The sequence below is a fragment of the Rhyacophila brunnea genome, unplaced genomic scaffold, assembly GCF_057557595.1.
Source record: "Rhyacophila brunnea isolate RB1 unplaced genomic scaffold, BYU_Rbru_1.0 scaffold_7, whole genome shotgun sequence".
Lineage (NCBI taxonomy): Eukaryota > Metazoa > Arthropoda > Insecta > Trichoptera > Rhyacophilidae > Rhyacophila > Rhyacophila brunnea.
Window position 1 is genome coordinate 19,628,583 of NW_028233339.1, and position 21,408 is coordinate 19,649,990.

The 21,408-nt window shown below is 30.0% G+C and overlaps 1 protein-coding gene across 2 annotated transcripts in view; it reads right to left on the minus strand.

Annotated features, from left to right (window-relative positions):
* The window catches only part of LOC147064588 (uncharacterized), a 234,243-nt gene that overhangs the window by 16,689 nt on the left and 196,146 nt on the right, over positions 1–21,408 (minus strand). The window lies entirely within an intron of this gene.

The window sequence follows — 21,408 nt, forward strand, 5'->3', positions numbered from 1 at the left end:
ACACGTTATTTTATAAAGCAATTGTAAGTGTAATGTATTAAATACAAAATATTATCTTAGGGTGATATCTTTACCTACCAGAGGCACCTAGCGGAAAAATACGAAGCTTGTAATTTGAGACATTTTTTTTTTGATAATTTACAATTTCAACTGTGTTAATTAATAAATATATATCTGAAAACATTAAAAAATATTTTTTGTTTGAAGTCAAAGATAAACTTACAACTGTAAAAAATGTAATAAAATGTGAACTTGTTGAATCGGACCCCATTTTATTATTACATAATATATCATTTTATCGTCATAGTATTTATTATTATTTTCGTATCTTTCCGCTAGGTGCCTCTGATAGGTAAAGACATCGCCTTAATTAATAACAGTCGTTGTGTAGGTAGTCCTTAAATCACTTAATATATTCAAAAATAACTGACGAAATCTACCGAGATTTAAAAAAATGGGAGAAAACGTAAGAGTTCAAACAAAAAGAAGCATTACGACTTCAAAAAAGTCCGTATTTTTCCAAGAGAAATGAAACTGTTTTTTATGGTATGAAAATAGTATCCTCACAGGTTTATTTTTAAAATATTTTTTTTTGTAAATATGTTCCGGAAAATATTTTTTTTCCGACCATGTCCGATCCTAATAAGATCATATGGGCATCCAAAGAGTGGAGGTTTGTATTAACAGATTTTGATTTTACGAGAAATAGATTTCAGCACTTGCTCAACATATTAGGTCCATACTCTGACTCATACAGAAATTGAAAAACAATTATATTGTGTACTTGCCAGACCCAGAATTCGAACTTGAGACCCACGACGCTATTGACGCGCGACCATCGCTTAATCGACTACAAAATGATTTTTTGATAGATGGATTGAAAGCTCCGGAAAAGTAATTTACATAGAAAATCATTTTTGACATGTGATATTATATTTGATTGTATTAATTTCTTTTAGTGTGTTAATTAAGGTAAAACTCTCTTAGATATTAATAAATTCAATTTAAAGATAGCCAGATAATCAAAAAATGTGCAATTTAATCGTAAATTTAGGGCGATCTTCAAAATAAATATTTTAAATTGACAACACACTTAGTATAAAAAGCGCTGTAAGGGATAATTATTTTTTTCGTACCCACTACTGCTGCATGCCGAACAAGTGTTTTATCAAATAAGTTAGCATATCAAATTAATGCTTCCCAAGTGATTGTTTTATAGATTAAGCTATCGACTCAAGTTGACGTATGTAAAATAATAAATTTAAAAAAATCTAGATTTTTAAAATAAATTTCTGAAAATATTGTATCGTTTCCAATATTTTGATTCATTATATTTTAAGATCATTTTTATGAAATATTCCATTTGTATTTTTAAATTGATTATAGAAAAATACATATAAAAGTATACAAAAGCTACGCTTAAATGTTCTACACACAATGTGTTTTTGTAATGAATACTTAAAAATGACTTATTTTATCATGAGAGCATTGACATCAAAAAATTGTCACATATTTTAGAAATAATAATAACGCGTAGATTTTTCAGTGTTCTATTTTGCACATTTTTTCATTTTGATATTACAAACGCTCTTCGGGGCAAATTCAATCTACATATATGTTTCCCTTATCTCTGTTTCCTTTTTGTTTTTATTCCGCAGCTCTCGTGAAAAAACAGATGCTCGATGAAAATGCTTTTTCGATAGGTACTTGTTTACTACGAGTGCCTACTAACAAAATTGGGTTAGTTTTTTTTTTTGATTAATAATAAATTGTTTTAGTGTTTTCACAATTCTCGTTGAATATAAAAAAAATATACGTTGTTATCATGTACATTCATCCATGTGTCATATTTATAAAAAAATATACAGTTAAAACAGATCAATTGAAGGCATCCCTATAAAAGGGCTAAATATACAAAAACTTAATTTATAGTAGAATAGGAAAACACTTGACCAAATAAATAAAGAGAATTTTATTGTTTTGTCGTTTGATTTGTTTACCAGATAACACAGGGCTTATTGTTATTTATGTATATATATTTTGTCATCTTTACTGTAAAATTTTGGATTTTGTTTATATACCTACCCCTTTTATAGGGACGTCTTTAATTATTTATTTATAAAAAGAGTATTACGCCATTACAGCTATTGGCCAATGCGCCATAATACATAATAAATACAAATGTATAAAAATATCTTAATTACAAATAACAATAAAAAGACAGCATGTGTAAATATTAATGAAATATGATAATTTATACTATTATAAATTTAGCCTATTTAATACGTCCACAAACATTATATAGTTAATAAAAAACAAATCAACCTTTATGGTGTCATCAAATAAGCTAATTGCACGATACACAGCATCATGAAACATAACATCTGTCCTGCGACGAGGTATTTTGAAGACCGTGGAGCTACGAGTGATATTTGTGGGAGCATGAAAATTAATATTTGCCAGTATACCTATACGGATTGTAAATGAACCCACGAAGAAGTAAAAAGAAATGCTTTAAAAGAACATTCACTCTACGGGTAGACAGGGATTGCATTGATAGCATACCCAGAAGAAAACGAGTCGGGAAATTCATTTTATTGTCATTATCATAAGGAAAGAACCCGTATGTTCTTAAGTAGAGAAAGCTAAGAAATCTATTGTGGACTCGATCCAACTTAATTGTGTGGATGGACCTATTAGGACTCCAAATAATGCTGACATATTCAAGAATACTCAACACAAATGACACGTATAATGTACGTAGCACTCGGACGTTTTCGAATGATTTTGAAACCCTCATACAAAACCAAGCATTTTGCTAGATCTAGTACTGATGTCAAGAATATGCTGATTGAAAGTGAACTTTGCATCATACAATACACCCAAATCTTTTATGTATATATCTCAATTGTTCCAATAGTGTGTTTATTATTATTTATTTATTTAATAAAACAAAGCATTGTAGATAATATAGCAAATCTAAATTCAAGACGTTCATAACATGAGATTTACATAATAAAACATATTTCCCTCACAATACAGAAGAGAATATATATCTATATGTATGTATATATAGATATATATATATATATATATAAATAATAATAAAAATATAAGTACAATTATACAGAAAAATTAAATTTCGAATACAAAATACATAGAACGTCACCGTGTCACAAAAATGTCTATGTCTTTGGGAATCGCATTGACTAGTCTTGACTAGACTAGTTTTGCACTCCTCCTTAATGGTACCTGATAGGCTTGACACGAGGAAATGGTTCCGATCTGGAATAAATCATGGCTGCGACAACGTAGGTGATTGACAGGCTCATGTAAATTCATATTCTTTAAGACACCAGGATTGGAAACCATCCCTCGCGTTAACAGGCAAAAAATTTTCAAGAGCAGAAGAGATCTACGAGATTCAAAAGAGAGAAAAATAAGCATGCTTTGTAGAAAGGCAGTCGGAAAATAATCATTTGACGAATTATCGAAAGGAAAGTAGTTAGATGATTTAAAAAAAAGACATCATTTAAATGTCTTCTAGACGCATTCTAAATTAAGCTTATAGAACACCTCATAAGGACACCAGATAATCAACCCATATTCAAAAATGCTACGCACTAACGAGATGTAGAGTGTACGTATGGGAATGGTTTTATTATATTGTATCCTATGTAACTGAATACGTAGCAGTAGGCTGTATATACAAAGCGAAAATGTTGTAAATTACGAAAAGTAAAAAGTATCTATCTTATTATCTTATTTTCGTCGATAATTTCGACGTACGTATATTTCTCAATGTATTTTTTCTTGCGATAATATATCTATCGTATTTTAGATTTACGGCATGGTGCAAATGTCTATATTTTTCACTAGGCTAGAATAAAGCCTAGGAAGTGATGGAAGGCAAACGACGTCAGCCTACCCGCCCATCGGACGAAACCTTTTACCCTTATCCGCCCTCTGGCACTTCCAAATCCACGGGGATGTGAATGGACTTCCATCGCTCACTTTAGTCACATTATTACCATCATTATTCCGCTGGACTGCATGTTTCGCCGGGACAAAAAATATAAACATCTATTATTATGACGCAAATGGTATTTTAGATGACACTGGCATTTATCTATAAAATACTGTCATAGTGTATAATTAGATCTGTAGTAAATAAAATTGCTGTATATACCATAACTTAACATGTCCCTTACTACAATGTTACCTTCTGCTACCCAACCCATTCAACTGCAAATATTTCAGTTAATATAGAATCATTTACATGACATCTAATTAAAATGTTATTATTTTCAAAATTGATATCATTATCCAGTACATACATAAATAATTGATATATACCTGTCAGATTTTATTTACCTGTCATAAATTATAAATTCATATTCCAAACAGAGCGTCGCATTCCATTACGAACAAAAGAGATATACCTAAAAGTATTATCGACAAAGAGACATATACTCATATATCATACATATATGCAGAAAGTAGCCAGTCCACAAAAAATAAAAAATGAGATATGATATAGATCAGATGCGAGAAGGTTTTCTCTACATTCTGCTGAAAATAGCCAAGCCGCAAAAAAAAAGATTTTTTAAATAAAATACTATTTACAATTTTACATTTTGCATTTTACATACATTTTTAGCCATCATGTTGTTGCTAAAGTGCCATTATCTCAGCTCGACATTATTATGGACTGGCTAAATTCTGCATAACTACGTTCTTTGTTGTGAAAAAGAGACGTGAAAGTAATAGTTGAGTTCAAAATAGTATATTGTAACCTGTAATAAAGTATATTATCTAATCACAGTGTGATTATAATTAAATTTTGATGACCTTTTGATAATTTTATATATACAACAAATAATAAATAATAATGATAAAACCTTATGAGACTTATTTATGTTGCCAAAATAAAAAAAACCTTTTACCTACTGTAATAATATTGTCATCCTAGTACAGTTGTAACTCAAGGTGACATCAACGGAACGAACGGAATTAATTATAATCGTGAAAGAAAGGTTTAAAGAAAATATAAAATTTTGATAGCTATTTTTTATTTATTAGTATTATGTATATAGTTATCAGATAAATAATATAGTATTGAATTTATAACATTTAAAACTATATAATCCGTACACTATACTTAGCATGTAAATATGCCCAAACGTATCAGTCAATACTGCGATGGGTAATTAAATTTGCCTGAAATTAATTAAAATTAAATTCTTTTAAAGTTAATGCATAAATTATCATAATAATTGATGATCATCGAAAAGATTAAGTAATGTAGGTAGTTACATAACTTAAAAACACCCCAGATATTTATGACCAACCAAAAAAAATCTCATTTGAAAAAATACGACACCCGACAGGATTTTAACCTGTATAACCACTAATATCGTGCTAATGTGCTTTATCCAATTAAGCTATCGGCATCTTACTTAATTACGAATATTTTAACTGGTAGTTCATAAATAAAATATTTATCAGAATTTTCTCAAATCTTGTGAATTATTCGTTGAATAAAAGAAATTGTTGATTAAGTAATAGTTTATTATACTGATCTTAAAACGAAGTTATTTTTGTTAATTCTACTTTAATTGAGTCATTTACGTTGTCAGCGGTCGACTATATCTTCGTAGTTGGGCACCCGTAGTTATAGCCGTAGAGCAGGGGTTCATCGCTAGACTCAAAATGCAGTGTCTGGGTATGGGGTAAGTGCTCAGAAATGAGAGGGTCATTGGGATAAATGCGGACATCAGTGATACCCTCTTTATTGATCCTGTTCCATCCCACCTCTTTAAAAAGTCAATAATATTTTTTTATGGATAGTTTTTCGAATTGGATCTCCTCATACCATTTTATTATGTGCTTGCCTGTTTTGAAGTATCTCAAGACTTGTTATAGCATTATATTGTATGTACGTAAATTGTATTTATTAAGTATTTACTACTTTAAAATACATTATCTCTATTTTCGAAAATGCTATATTTGGACTTAGAATGTAAAAAAATAAGACAGTTCAAACCAAATGAACTACATTCTAAAGTCAACTTGTCTCCGTTCCAAGTCAAATAGAGATAGATATCCATTCTGCGATATTTCCAATCCAAAAAAAGAAAGACTATTTTAAAGCCTGCTTCAAAAAAGTCGTTGCGTAAGAAAAATGCAAAATTTATTTACGGATTGTAAAAAGTCTGTAGCTTTAGGCATAAAGGGTCGCAGGGTAAGTACGGCGATGATCGCACACTATGCAAATGGACCAAACCGGATGCGGAGAACTTATTTATGCAAATGTTCTACATTCAGTATGGGAGAGCCCGGATTTAAGGGCCGGGGACCGGCGTAAATTATTAACCAAGCGCCTGAGGGGGGCACCATTCAGGCTTTTGGGAGGCCCCATCGTTAAACGATTAAATTTAAATTTCAAATGCGGACCACGTGATGTTTTTTCGATTGCGTTTTGTATTTTCCGTATACGTCTGACCATAATAGTAGGTATGTTTAAATTTTGAAGGATTTATTGCTTTGTAAAGGAAGAGTGTAGGTAGGTAATGTTATTATTACAAAAATTTTGAATTAGTATTTTTAAAGCTGGATATTTATGAAATAAACATATTGAGTACAGTTGCATGGAAAAGACGGATGACATTCCTTGCACAAGGATGACAAATGAAAGTGAGACGAGTCCGTTAAGTAAGCCATATCTCAAAGAGGGAAGAATAAACTGGTAAGGAAAAGGGTGGTTAAGGTACCTTTACTGACACCCTGTAGAAAACGAAAAAGGCAGTGGAGGAAGCTTCCGGTATACGGAGGGGAATAGAGACGTTACCTGAAGGTAGCCATAATCTATATTGGATTTTAGTACCTACCCAATGATAATAACCTTTACCTACATATCTTTACTAATAATCGATATTGTATAGATTATATTAGTACGGAAACAATTGTATGACCGAAAATTGGTCTAAACATCACAATCAATGTGCACTAGGTAATAAATACCAAAGCGGTAATTTATATTTTTTACAAATTTAAAAAAAATAAGTATGTAATATTTTTTGAGATAAAATACTATCACTACTGACCTTTTAATTACCACGTTTAAATAACACGTTGACTATATCTAATGGCCAACTACTCCAAACGCGCCAGTCGCGGTGTTAGGACTAAATGAGTTATTATCATTGGCGGCTTAATCCGGAAAAAACTAGCAGGTCAATTTTGAATATATTATTTTAATTTGCCTTTTCGTTGTATACTGAAAAGACGTATTGCAAATTGACTTTTTATACAGTTTAGAATAAGTGCTAGAAATTGTTATAGGTAGGTACCTACTTACCCTTCAAAAAATGTCCGTTTTTCATAACGCCAACCCATCGTTAACCGAAATTGCACACAACGCGTTATAATTTTTTGTAAATTAGGTCCACTTTTCTTTCTTTGCTTTTTGAAAAATCATCAATCACACGATTATAAAAATTGTCTATTTTTCCCACATATTTTTTTTCAATACTGAGCATTGCAAGAGCGGTCAGTCTATCCTGGCCCTATTGCGTAGAAAGGTTTTTATTCTTTTGAGAGTGGAAAAACATCTTTCACTTTCAACTGTTGTCATTGGTATGACGCAAATAAATTGGAGAACTTTGATCGACTCGGAAAATGTTTCGTTGAAATTATTGCTGAGTAAAAAATGTAGAAGAGAAACTGCACTATTAGCGCCATGCAAATCATCTCGTTGATAAAACACCAATAATTCATTTTTTAACTTGATTATGTTTATTTCTTCTAACAGTTTTACCAAATTTACTTGACGTGTGGGAAAATTATTTTTAAAATCAGTGTAATTTTCTTTATTGAACAAATCGGATATAATGAAATGATCGTTGGATGCGAATTGTGCTTCCATTTCCATTATAATTGTATCACAGACTTCAATTGCTACTGCGTTCGTACTAACTGCTTCACAAAAATGTTATAAATCACTAAAAACCAAACGTTGTGTGTATATGCAATAACTGCACGAAAAACTCCTTACATATGATTAAAATAACCAAAGGCATTCGTCAAAACCTGTCAACGAATCCGAACCGCATACACAGTTGCGTCTTGAGACCAATTATCTAGTCAGTGTTATCATTCTGTTTCATTTAATTAGGTGAAAAAATCTTCTGTCTCACACTCGGGCATTGCCGATATTACAGTAATTCACGCACCGTTACAAGCTTTGATCTCGTATTTTGTGTTATATCGATCTCTGTCTTATGTATGAGAAACGAGATAAAAAAAGTTATAAAAATATTCAATTTGGGTCAATTTTCAGACTGCCGGCGAACACAATATTTTTGTTCGGGGAATTATCGCCCAAACAAATAAAAGCCCAATAGACTGGGTCGACACAATATCGCGCGCCCTATAATTTCAAATCCACCGATTATTATTAATATTATTATATATGACATTGCACATATTATTAATATTATTATGTCGATTGTAAGGTATTTATTTTGGCAGGTCAATGACCGAATGACCTAAGCAGGGAGCTGCCAGTGGTTATTATGACATCCGTTTAAAAGCCATGATATGTTGCTTAAATCATATTAGAAGATAGCAAATTCATAATTATAAATAAATATTTTATAATTGTAATTACGTTTGATACTTATTTATATTATTTTCATTTTGATTGATTTCAAAATCCGGAGCTTTAAATCATCAACGATAAGAGTTTTGGAAGTATTCATAATGAATAAAAAATAATAATTTAGTTGATAGGCTTTCTAATTGATATAAAATATTTATTCGATTTATAAATGGAATATTATTTTTTCCATAAAAATACCACAAATAAATACTAGTATTACCTAGTAATATTATTAATTCATACAATTATTTACATATTTGGCAAAGAGCTGATCCATGAATGCTATTCTAGCATTTGCGAATCGTATTGACGGTTTCGACCAATTTTCTTTCATACAAGTGTTTTCGTACAAATTACATGTAGGTAATCTTTTCACACAGCGAAAATCGTAAAGCATAATAACACAGCGTAGGCTCATTAGGCGTAGGTATATGTTAGTTATCTCGAACACGATCGCGTCTATAATGGACGGGCTTACTGGCATTTGAGCGCTTGTAATCCTATCACGGAAGCAAGTCTAAGCCTCTTTGTCGGGGCATGTTATTGATTCGAAAATCGTTTATCAAAAGCGCGCCAAAGGAAGCTACTAAATACCTACGTCACGGCAAAAAGATATCAACTTATAATATTTGAAATAACTTAAATTTCTTTCACAACCTATAATGTGAGCATTAATATGAATGGAAAAATGACATCGAATTCATTAATTTCATTGAATCAATCCGCAGCGGAATAAAAAAAGACTTCTTAGTATAATATACAACTTTTCAACCATTATTTTATAATGTTTATTTATTCATAGATACAATGATATATATGTCGATTTGGACTGACTAGACCAAGTGGGCAGTGAAGTGCACTGCTGACATTTACTATGGCCTACCGTTCAATTTTCACTGGCGCTCTCCTTATCCTCGCCGGGATCGTCCCTCTTACTCCTCAAAGGTAAGAAGGCCGTTACTGGTGACTTTCATCTTGCCCCGCTTCAAAAACCTTGACGCTAAATAAGTATCACTGAGAAAGTGAACAATACGTCAAATGAATGTACCTACTCCCAATTTCTAATAATATGCAATGGTGATTAGAGATAACCGCTTTGACTTCTGACCACAACAGTCCAGTCATTTTTTGACTGAAAAAGGTGGATTTTGTGCCAAGCTCCAGGATTTGATACCCAATTGAGAACTGTATGATGTAAATTACATCCTTTGTGATTGTCCCAGAACCTTTAACGAGAGGGTATAAGTTTCTCAAATCGATCCTATCAGCTATTGGGTCCATCGACCCATCCGAACTGGTCGCCACAAAAGCCAATTTTATTGTAGTAAAAAAAATGAAGCGTCTTACTGCAGATGTGAAGATTTTCTCATATAATGTCTTAATTAGTTTTATTTTGTGTTATTATTTAAAAATTTTGTTTTTTTAATTCTCCATGTTCCACTCCCCCACTAACATTTTTTGTTTGAATAAGTCTTGGTAAACTCTGTCAAAGCACACTTGGGTGCCTGCTCCTGAGATATTCCGAGGTATGTGATGTGAGACCGATTAGTTTGGAGGGGTTTATGTTTGTGGTCTAGAGTATAGACTAGGCTTAACGTAATTGAGAACATTGTAAGAAAAATCTCATTCAATTAATTAAATAAAAAAATATTTATTTTGTTAATCGTCAATAAAAAAAATATATGTACGCTATGTATATGATAGTTGTAAATTAATGTCTTTATTCTCAGTTTTAAACATTTTTTAATCAATGCTACAAAATTATACGATTTATCTAGTAAGATATTCAGTCAATACATTTTGTTTTTCAATACCTAGTGCAAACGAATGTAATAATTAGATCTCAAGTACAACACTTGTTTGAAAATTAAAGAGGGCAAACCCCAAATGAATTGGCATATTTTTTTCTTACAGAGTCTTTTCTGTGAAGAAATACTTCATCCAAGTAAAGGCTATTTACCCTACAACTTGTTTGCCGTGAGTCTGACATTGAAAAATAAACGTTGTTTAACTTTGACATGTTTGGCAAGTCTACGGCTTTAGCTTCGAGGAAACGAGCTTTACTTTTATCATGTTTTATCTACTCGTATGTAGATGATTAATGTTTTTTTAAATGACATAAGATAGATGTTTTATTTATGTATATTTATTATTACCATAAATATTAACTTAATACATTTCAGGCAATCGGTTGTTATCAATATCGAGTAACTTTTAAATCGGTCAAAATTTTAAAATTGCTGTACTTTGATATAGAAACCCCAACAACTATGATCATATATAATATGTAATAAACAGTTCTCAATATCTTTATTACTATTCGCGTATGCTGAATTATAAGCAACCCCAACACACAGCTCAGCTTTATTGGAAAAAATCAACTTGAACACACATCCATCTACGGGTGAACTTTAGTGTACTACCGATACAGTTTTCTATACATGAAAAATATGCATTTGAGGTTTTATTTCATACTACTTCAACTTTTTTCCGTTACGTTTATGATTTTACATCAAGGTATTGACAATATAAAAAAGCATTAAAACTCTGAAATAGTAAATAATCTTGTGAATAAATGTAAATAATAAACATGTCCGTAAAATAATATTATGGAGCAGTGGTTCCCAAAGTTGACTGGACTTCGACCCATCTAACAAAAATTTCCAATCTTGGGACCCACCTCTTAGCTGTCTTAGAGAAAAGAGGGCATACATATTGGTAATGCTCAGATTCCTTAGTGGCGAGTCGTGGAACTACTTACTGCTGTCTTATTTGTTCTAATTGAAATAAAAAAAATATTTTTTATAAGTTTTACCAATATGAATGAAAGACTGTTGAAATAAGAAATACAACTTAAATAAAAAAAAATATTACTTAAATACCTGCAAGGTTTTTTTACACAGTTATTTTAATGGGAAAGATGTATTTGTTTCTTATTTTTCTTCATTAAAGTTTTAGCATCAACTTCGACTTTAGTTACTTTTAATCGCAGTGAGTTTGATATATCCAATTTATTTCGGTATTAATGTTAAGTTAAGTTTTAATGTTAACCATAGCCGAAAATCTGACCTCACATAGATATGAAGCAGTAAAGAGGAGGAAGACTTCCATAGCGTCATCGAACAGGAAAGGGTAATTATCAGCAAATGAGAGCCAGAATTTCGTAACTTAAGTTTATTTCAATTTTTCTATAAATAGCGGAATGAAATATCAAATGTGTCACTTACTATTTTTTTAATTCATGTATACAGTGGCGAGAGGGCCCACTCAATATTCACTCATGACCCACTGGTGGGTCGCGACCCATAGTTTGGGAAACCATGTTATGGAGTATTAAGTAAATGGGATTCTTTAAAAAAAAACACATTTTATGTCGTTTTATTAAATTGAAAGTATATCTTTGACTTATGATAAAAATTTTTCATTTCTTAATTAAAACACTTTAAAATGTAAATTATCAAAAAAAAAACTCAAATATGGAAGTATCATTTTTTACGTCTGATAGGCGGAGCTTTCACTTAAATTTAAATAAAATGATATTTTTTAGTTAATTAAGAAAGGCAAATACATGCTTATTTATACGTAAATATTGTATACAAGAATAACAAGCATAATATATAAAATTCTGATATTGTTGCGTTATATCCTAGTGATTTTGGGGGTCCGGCTCTAGAAAAATAAATGGGGCAATACTTGAAATAATTGAAAACCTAAAAAAGGTCTAAATGGGAATTGGATAGCTTGCACTTGAAACCGTTAGGACCCTGATGAGATGACCCATGAGGAAAAAATACGGGTGACGTGGCATAAAAAGGTGCTGAAAGGGCCACAGTTAAGGTAACATAACGAATTTTAGCAACTGAACTCTACATAATAGAAATATCATAATTACAATATCGATTAAATTAAATTTGAAATAATATTAATTACTTTTTTAATATGACATAAAACTTAACAGTTAACTACACGAGAAATTATCAGACATTTCAAAACGTTTAATTCGTTATAATGATAATATTATATTGAACATACAACTTGAAAATACCTTAGATATATACCTACTAGAAAAAATCACATTTGAAAAAAATACGACGCCCGACGAGATTTAAGCTCGTATATCCACTGGTATCACGCCAATATGCTTTAACCAATCAAGCTACTTGTCTACTACTAAATTGCGATAATTTTAACTATCAGGCTCTACATGAAATGCTTATCAAATCGCGTTATTTTTGACTATCGGTTTGATATATTATTTCTGTGTGAACATAATGCAATCAGCATATAACTCGGTTACACGTAAATTGTACGTGTTACATTTCACTGTATCACAATTCACCGTAAGCTGCTGTACTGGGAAGAAATGGTCGTATTGCGTTAAGATCAAAAAATGACACGTTGTTAACATTTTGATATTTCAGTGGGTAACAATCAAAATTGGACATGTCCACTATTTACCGTTCAGGGATAAATTAACTTTTCTATAATTCGATTTGCCTACAATGGTGTACTAAATAAATGTAAAAGGTCGTGTCTCATTGTGAGTATCAATAACGTTGGACATATTTGAAAGTTATTCCATTTTTTAAAGTCTCTTGACATAAAATATGAAATTGATGTTTTTTTGGCTATTTTTGTGTGCGTGTAACTATTATAGAATTATATTCCGAGAATAAATAATTTTAGGTATTGTATACATGGGACATGTCCTGTTTTGATTGTTAACTACTGACTTATAATATAAGTTAATGATAAAATAATAGAAAAAGTAATGTTTTCCAGTAAGTTGTGTGCTTTGTATTAAACGTACAATTTAATTTAGCAATAATATAAACTACTTGTGTCGCTACATTTCTAAATCGGCCAAGTCCACTTTTAGGTATTTTTGACTTTTTTGTGACTTGCTGAAGAACTACTGCTTTCTAAAATTTCTGAATTATCATATATTAATATATTATTAATTTTAAATATTTTATACTCGAAATAATATAAACTTTCACCCTTGTGATTGTGTATTTGAGAAAACAAAAAGCTGTTTTTCTCCTATTCATCAATTATGGATTTGGCTGATATTGAAATCTAGCGACACACTTATTGTAGTATTGATATGGCATATAAATATCTTTTGTCGTGTTCCTAATTTTATTTCAGCACTATTTTTATGCTTTATTTATTATAGGGGATGTATAGAAATTACAAAAATTAAACTGTTTATCGATGGTTATCTGGCATTATTATTAATATAAAAAATATTGAAGTAACAAAATGATATTATGACCAATAATTAGTAATAAAGACAAAAATATATTGTTCTTATAAATTATAGTATTTTATTTAAAAAATTGTATCAAATAACAATACAAATCCGTGGATAATATTATTTAAAAAAAATCATTTATATTACGTTATTCTATCAAAATTGTAAATAATAACTGGATTACACTTGGTTTTTATTACGTCATTTTAAAACATACAATTAGTTTAAACTTATTTTCCTTTTTATGATAAAATAGAATTTGACAAAGGAAACTGTTATGAAAAATTATTATTTAAAGACATTCAAATTATACGGTATGCATTGGTGCCCAACCTTAAGTCTAACTTGGGCAAATTAAGAATTTTAAAAATTTAGGCAAGCCACACATAGGGCGATGACTTTTTTTTTGAAAAAATCAACACAATTGCTCAAAGAAAACAAAATAATATTACACGACTACTGTTTATTACTACTTATATAATCTACTACATATTCAAAACAATACAATATTTTTTCAATTCCTACACTTAAATTTTCTTAACCTGCTGTTAGTAGGATATTCAGTGCCATATCTTTTATGACCCGTTGTAAAATGTCGTTCTACATTACACTTTTTTCCAATAGCAACTGTTGAACTGCAAATCAAACAAATACATTTGTTCTTAAAATAATTTAAAAAAATATTTTTCTTCCCAATCTTCTTGAAAAGTGAATGTCCATTTTTTCTTTTTCTCTGTCTCATATTCAGACATAATTATTAAGGTAACTATATGATAAATATAATTGCCAAACTGATATCTGAAACTACTATTACTCTCGCCTTTTTGCCAGTAGTGATTACCGACGAGGTGTTACCACAGTGAGTAGCAATTTTGCCGATATTTGACATACAGTGCGCGCTTAATACATAATCTGAATACGCGAGCCGCGAGCCACCTTAGAACAGTACGCGAGCAACACGTTGCTCGCGAGCTACGGGTTAGGCACCGCTGCTGTATAGTATATATACGTCAATAATAATTACCGATAGTTGTTATAATAATATTATTATTTACTTAATATTATATTAACCGCTATACACTAAATAAATAGTCTACAAAATAATAATTACTTTTGAGCGTAATAAATAATGGATAATTAAACAACCTGTAACAAAAACTGATTGCTTAAAATAAACTTTTATTTTATATAGTTTGAAGGGAAATTGCTTTCATAATTAATTATTCAAATAGGTACTAGTAGGTAGTCTATTTTAAACAAAATTATTTCTAAAACGGATACAAAACTAAGTGTTAACCTTTCCACGCGTTAACCTTTATAATATTATGGCCAAAGCTTGATGTAGTTTATTATTACGTAATGACGTAATGTGTATTAATTATTATTTCCGTTACTTATACCACAGTAGAGCAAGAGTAGATAGTCAGTTTCTAAATCAATACAATAACATTTGATACAAAATCAATGTTTATTAACATCTGACACAAAATCAATGTTCAATATGATATTTAATTCAAAGTATCGATGTTCTAACATTGACACCTCCTATCTGAAATTTAATGTTTTTGATAGGGGGTAGTTGTTTTTATTTAATATCATTTAATAGTTTTTGTATAACATTTTAACTACCCCCTGTCAAAAATATTGATTGTCAGATACGAAATGTCAAGTTTGACCATCGGTTTGTCACGTTGCAAATATACCCAATCTACACTAGGTATAAGTATGATCTAACAAAACGATAAATATTGGAGATTGATTTTCTCTTTCGCACAAAATGCGACGCTCGCTGCAGAAGAAAGGCATTCGATTCCTCTACTTGACCACTTTAAAAACCTTGACTTCACTCATGGATGTATCTTTTTGCTAATCATTTTTACCTTGATAGTTGCTATCGTATGACAGCAACCATCAAGGTTTTGAAATTTTGAATAGAATCAATTCATATAAAAGGACAAATCAATGAGGTTCAGATAAGTAGTAACTACGTATTTTTATTATTTGTATTAATTCAGTGTATCTGCAAACCAAAAATCGTAAGTCTCAATTGTTTAAAATACGAAGTATTTTTATATTTTTAATGATTTTGTCTATATATTTTTTATGGTGTAATAAATGTTTGTTAACTACCTAAATTACAGTGTTTTTTAACATCTATATTATTTTATTATGTCCATATATAGAATTACCATATTAAATTTAATAACTTTTATATTTCTTCTGCTATATATTCACATATCTATAGGTAAATGTTTCACTGTTATTCACGTGCCAGTACGTTCTCACTCCATTATATTAAGAGTAAATGAATTAATTTTTGATTAACCGTTTTAACACTCTTTTTTTAATTTTTCAACATTGCATTCAATGTTACGTTACGTTAAGTAAACGACTAACAAATTAGACACCTAAAAATATAGTAACATAACCTCAACTCTGTGTAGATACGTAAATACGTATAAACAGATTTTTTGCTGTATGGAGGAGAAGAGTTTAAAATATACGATTTTTTCAGTCCTACAATATGTTTTACCATAAAAACCCGACTGTATAATAATATAAAATGAAATTCTTTACATTTATAATAGTTTTTCACATGGTTATAGTTAAATATAAAATTCGATACCATCAAAAAATATGAAACGAGGTATTGTCTTGGATACGGCGATGTATCATGAATTAGGAGCGGGAATGATGATTTACTTTGTTTATAATTAGATTCTTAATACGTACCTATAATTAAACATTAAATACTGAGAGATATATTATATTGCGTGTGATCAACTAAAAAAATGTATGTAGACTCCGGCTTCTATATCGAGACGTACACGTCACAGCGGCCGTTTCTGGAACTAAAACCATTGCTATTGCAAAGCATGCAAAAAGTTTGTGACATAATTGTGCGTGTCATCGCATATAGTGTCATGAATAAATAATTAAATAACATTTATGTTTGTATCTAGTTTAAATGTCAAATTGTATTTTTTACTTTGTATTTACCCATTTTATATCCAACTAGGAATTATTGATCGCAAAAAATTATTACAACGTACAAACTACGGTTTTTTAAGTACCTACATAAATACAACAATATTTTCAATTTAGAAGAGATAATATTTATTAAATTCACTCTTGGTGAATCTAAGAAAAAACTACAGTAATCTTATTTTTTATGAATAAATAAAAACTTGGATTCTTCAACTACATCTCTTGAATAGAAGACAAAGGAATGCCAAGTAGAAGACACATTAAGCAATGAATGAAAACTAGTGTCTGTAGTTTAATTAAAATCCCTTTTCACATCACCACTGAAAATATTATCCATTATAATCTAATCAAATTGTAAAAAAAACCACCTACACATTCTATAAATAAAAATAAATATATTTCTTATGAACAATAGAATCATAGCGCGAAAACTAGAGTACTCACTCGGAAAGGGAAAGATGTGAATTCGAGTTAAATTTGTGAGGTTTTTCAAAATGATGTATTTTCTATAATTTTTAAATCGTGTGCGTACTCGTATTGAATAAAAAAAATAGAAGTATTTTTAAAATATGTATATTGAATACGGATAAAATAAATTGTGGAATTTAATATTGTACCTATATTATTCTTTATAATAGTATTATAAAATCATGAAACATAATATACGTTTTTAATGTAAGTATATCACAGCACTCTGTCATATAAAAGTGTCTTATATTATGTCCGAGCTAACGAAAATAAAGCCACATTTTTTCGACGTCAATTCGAATGAAATGGCGTCGTTTTGTGAAGTCTCATAATCCCCTGAGGTATAGCCAAAAAGAACATAATGATTATAGCATTTTCTTATAGAAAACATAAATGTGAATACACTTAGTAATTTTGTTTGAAGGACTCTTACCTGAAATTCTTTAAGCAGAGTCTTCAGAATGATAATAAGTATTATTCTATTAATTTTATGATAACATAGAACTTAATGCCAAGCGCTGTATTAACATATCGTTACCTGAAAATCATTGTGTGGAAAATCAAAAGTAAAATTACCAATATAGGTGAACATTTACAATTGTATTGTAATTATTAAATACTCAATTAGGTTAATTTTATTTTGTTTCTTTAAATATTATTATTGATATTAACCATAATTAACATTGAATATACATAATTTAAAACACCTATTATAAAACCGCTTTTTAAATAAACTATATTTTTGTTTCAGTGAAGTAGCCTATCAAAAATTATTGTTAATTAAAATGGCTAATATATTATGTATATAACAAAAAAATATATACCTATGTATTTTGGCGGTTAGTTTAACATCTCAGTGCATTAAAATATTATATAGAATGTTTCCTTATACAAGTATTTTCTATGAGGGGTTCTCATTTGAATATTATACCCTCGTAAAATAAAAGGTAAATTTTCCGAACGTGGGTTTTGCATGTGGTAATAATATACCGATTTTAATGCGCCCATATTGACAAAAATTATTTTCAACCGTAAACCATGCTTCAATGAATTTATTCATCAGCGCATTGAAAGTCATAAAATTTTATGCTCCCATTATGAGTTTGATAAAGAGCAGACGAAGAATGTGTTTGTTTTCAATAAAAAAATTTAGTTCAGAAAACTGTTTCGATATGTTTCCATAAATGCCATTACTTTTTGTTATATCATACGTATCATACGGATCACGAATCAACATTACTACGTCTAAGTACAGTATATTACGATAGCCAATGTATTGTAATCTTTTTTTGTGTATTGAATATTATGGTAAACTTTTATGAAAACATACAAAAAACCCTTATTGATTATTAAGCTTTCGTTCCAATACACAATTTACATTCAAGTGTTTACATTTATAAACAAAGTGTATCAAAAACGTATATATCTAAAAATGTAAGTTAAAAATCATAATTCTTTTAAGCTTTGATGTGAACTGAAAAGCTACTGGTATTCATTTCTCAACTTTTATTATTTACCTACTTCAATAAAAAAAAAAGTTATATTTCACGTCACCTTCGTAATAAATAATAAACCTTTTTAACCTTACCCTCTCACACCAAGCTTATTAGAGACCTGAATATATGGTTATTGTTTTTTCTGATACTTTATTAATATTGGTAGATAGAGACGGAAAAGTTAGAATAAAATATGAAAAAACATTCGTTGCCAGTATAATTTAATTGAAAAAAATACAAAGTATCATATTATTTTCTAGCATGTCAGGTTATTTTAAATATTGCGTATTTATATAGTTTTGTATGACGCATATTGAGGTTTCCTTGTACAAAAGAGACACGATGATAATCGTATAAGAACTAATGTTATATAACTGATTTTCCAAAATATCTCCAGAGATATTTCTACAGATTTATTTCCATATAGGCAGAAGCAACGACAAAAATTTGGAGACAACTCATCGTCAGTGAAACAAAGAGGGTCAGCATGCTCTGTAGGCCGACCAAGTAAAAGCCACTACGAGCCTCTCCATACTGTTAGTGAGTGTAAGTTGGAGACGTACAATATCACTTATTGTGTATTAACTTGCTAATATTATTTTATATAAACACGATTACCAATGAAAAATAGTTTTGTCAGTTTTATTTAATAATTAATACAATGAATTTTCACATGGAATTTACTGTTAACATTATTATTGAAAAAAGTCTTATTTACGCTAAGCTCCGACGTATAACACCTCATTGCGAAATGAAAATAATCTTCTAATATCAATTGAAAAAACTTTTTATATACTTATGTACAATGTGTAGCATATAGATAACCAGATTGCCTTCAGTACATATTAGTTTTTAGGTAGATATCTACGGTAATTTTGGCTCCAAGGTCTGCCAACTTAGCCTTATATTGTTAAAGTTTTCGTGTTATAAATTACAGGATGCAAGTTGCATCTTTTCTGTAAGAGTCAGTATACTAGCCAAGCTCCTCAATTCCCGATTCGTTCGGTCATTTCAACCGAAGTGTTGGTACAGTGCAGGCTCTTGATATACTCTCAGTAAAACTATGAATGACGTAGAATGGATGTTGAGACGTGGATAATGGTAATAACTTAACAACGATAATAATTGATTGTATCAATCAAAATATGGTTATTGCGTGTGTAGTTGTAATTTAAATCGTATAATAAACCCATGCTATAAGGCAGGGATGGCAAACATATGGTACGCGTGCTACCAGTGGCACGCGATATGATTTTGTATGGCACGCGAATGTTTCATTTTGAAGAGAAAAGAAATATTATTTTTTATATACATATATTTAAAAAATATTTTTTTTTATAAAAACGTTTTACAAATAAATTTATACTGAAGTCTTATAATATAATATAATATTAGCCATAGCCATGCATATTTTCTTTGTTTTTTCATAATATCTTTAGGTACCAATCGATGCGCAAACGCACACGATGAAATTCATGCATAAATAATGACAAATCGCATTGTATAAAAAACTGCAGGCAAATCATTCCGTTTAATGCAATCTTACGATTGCAAATAAAATAAACAATCAACAAACTTTATGAAACTAATTATCGGCAGTCATTCAAATATAATAACTGCTTGTTATTTTACCTCAAACATAATCTCTAAAAAATGGAAAACTGCTCCGCGATGGAGAATATAATATTAAAGAAGAGTGGTTTAAATGCTTCCACGATCACTTTGAGTATTTTGAAAACAAGGAAAAAATACTCAATGAATAAAAGATATGCCTTCGGCTAGAAATATGGTGGAAGAGATAATATCAATAACTGAATTGTAATTTTTAAACCTTTTTAATAGAATTATTAACCATTTTTTATAAAACTTAAAAAAAATTTTCGCCATAAAAAAACTGCTTGGCACGTCGGACAGTTGAAAAATATTATTTGAGAAATTTTGGCACGCGTATATAAAAAAGTTTGCCATCCCTGCTATAGTGTAATAAATACGTGTGTGGTTAATTTTATGCTTTGTGATCCTCACCAAAAACACATTTTGTTTTATTCAATATCACTGAGGGTAATGTTCAGCAATAAACTAAGTCCCGTTACAAATGTGTTCAAAAGGGGTAGATATTACGTTAAACACACATACGGAAAGTAATAAAGGGATCCGGTGGAAACCGCTGTACAAAACACTGCAATAACGGAGTGCAAAGTTCATGAGATAATACAGTGGGCAATAAATCTGGGAGCAGAGTCTTTGCAATCTCCGTCCGTAAGTCTCGAAAGCTTGCGTATCTAAAACATTCAGTTTATTTTTCTTTTTTGTTTGAGCAATTGTGAACGCTGTCACGAAACCGCTTTATTTAATCGAGAAACGACGAACATTTCTACTGTACATGTTTGTATTTTCTATTGCTGCGTTAAAAAAATATTTCACCGTTAAAATAACGAGAGACATATTTTTTATTAATGTACAATATTTTTATTAATTTTTTTTCTTTGGCTATTTTTAAATCCATTCCTGAACAAAAATAATAAATTGTATATAAG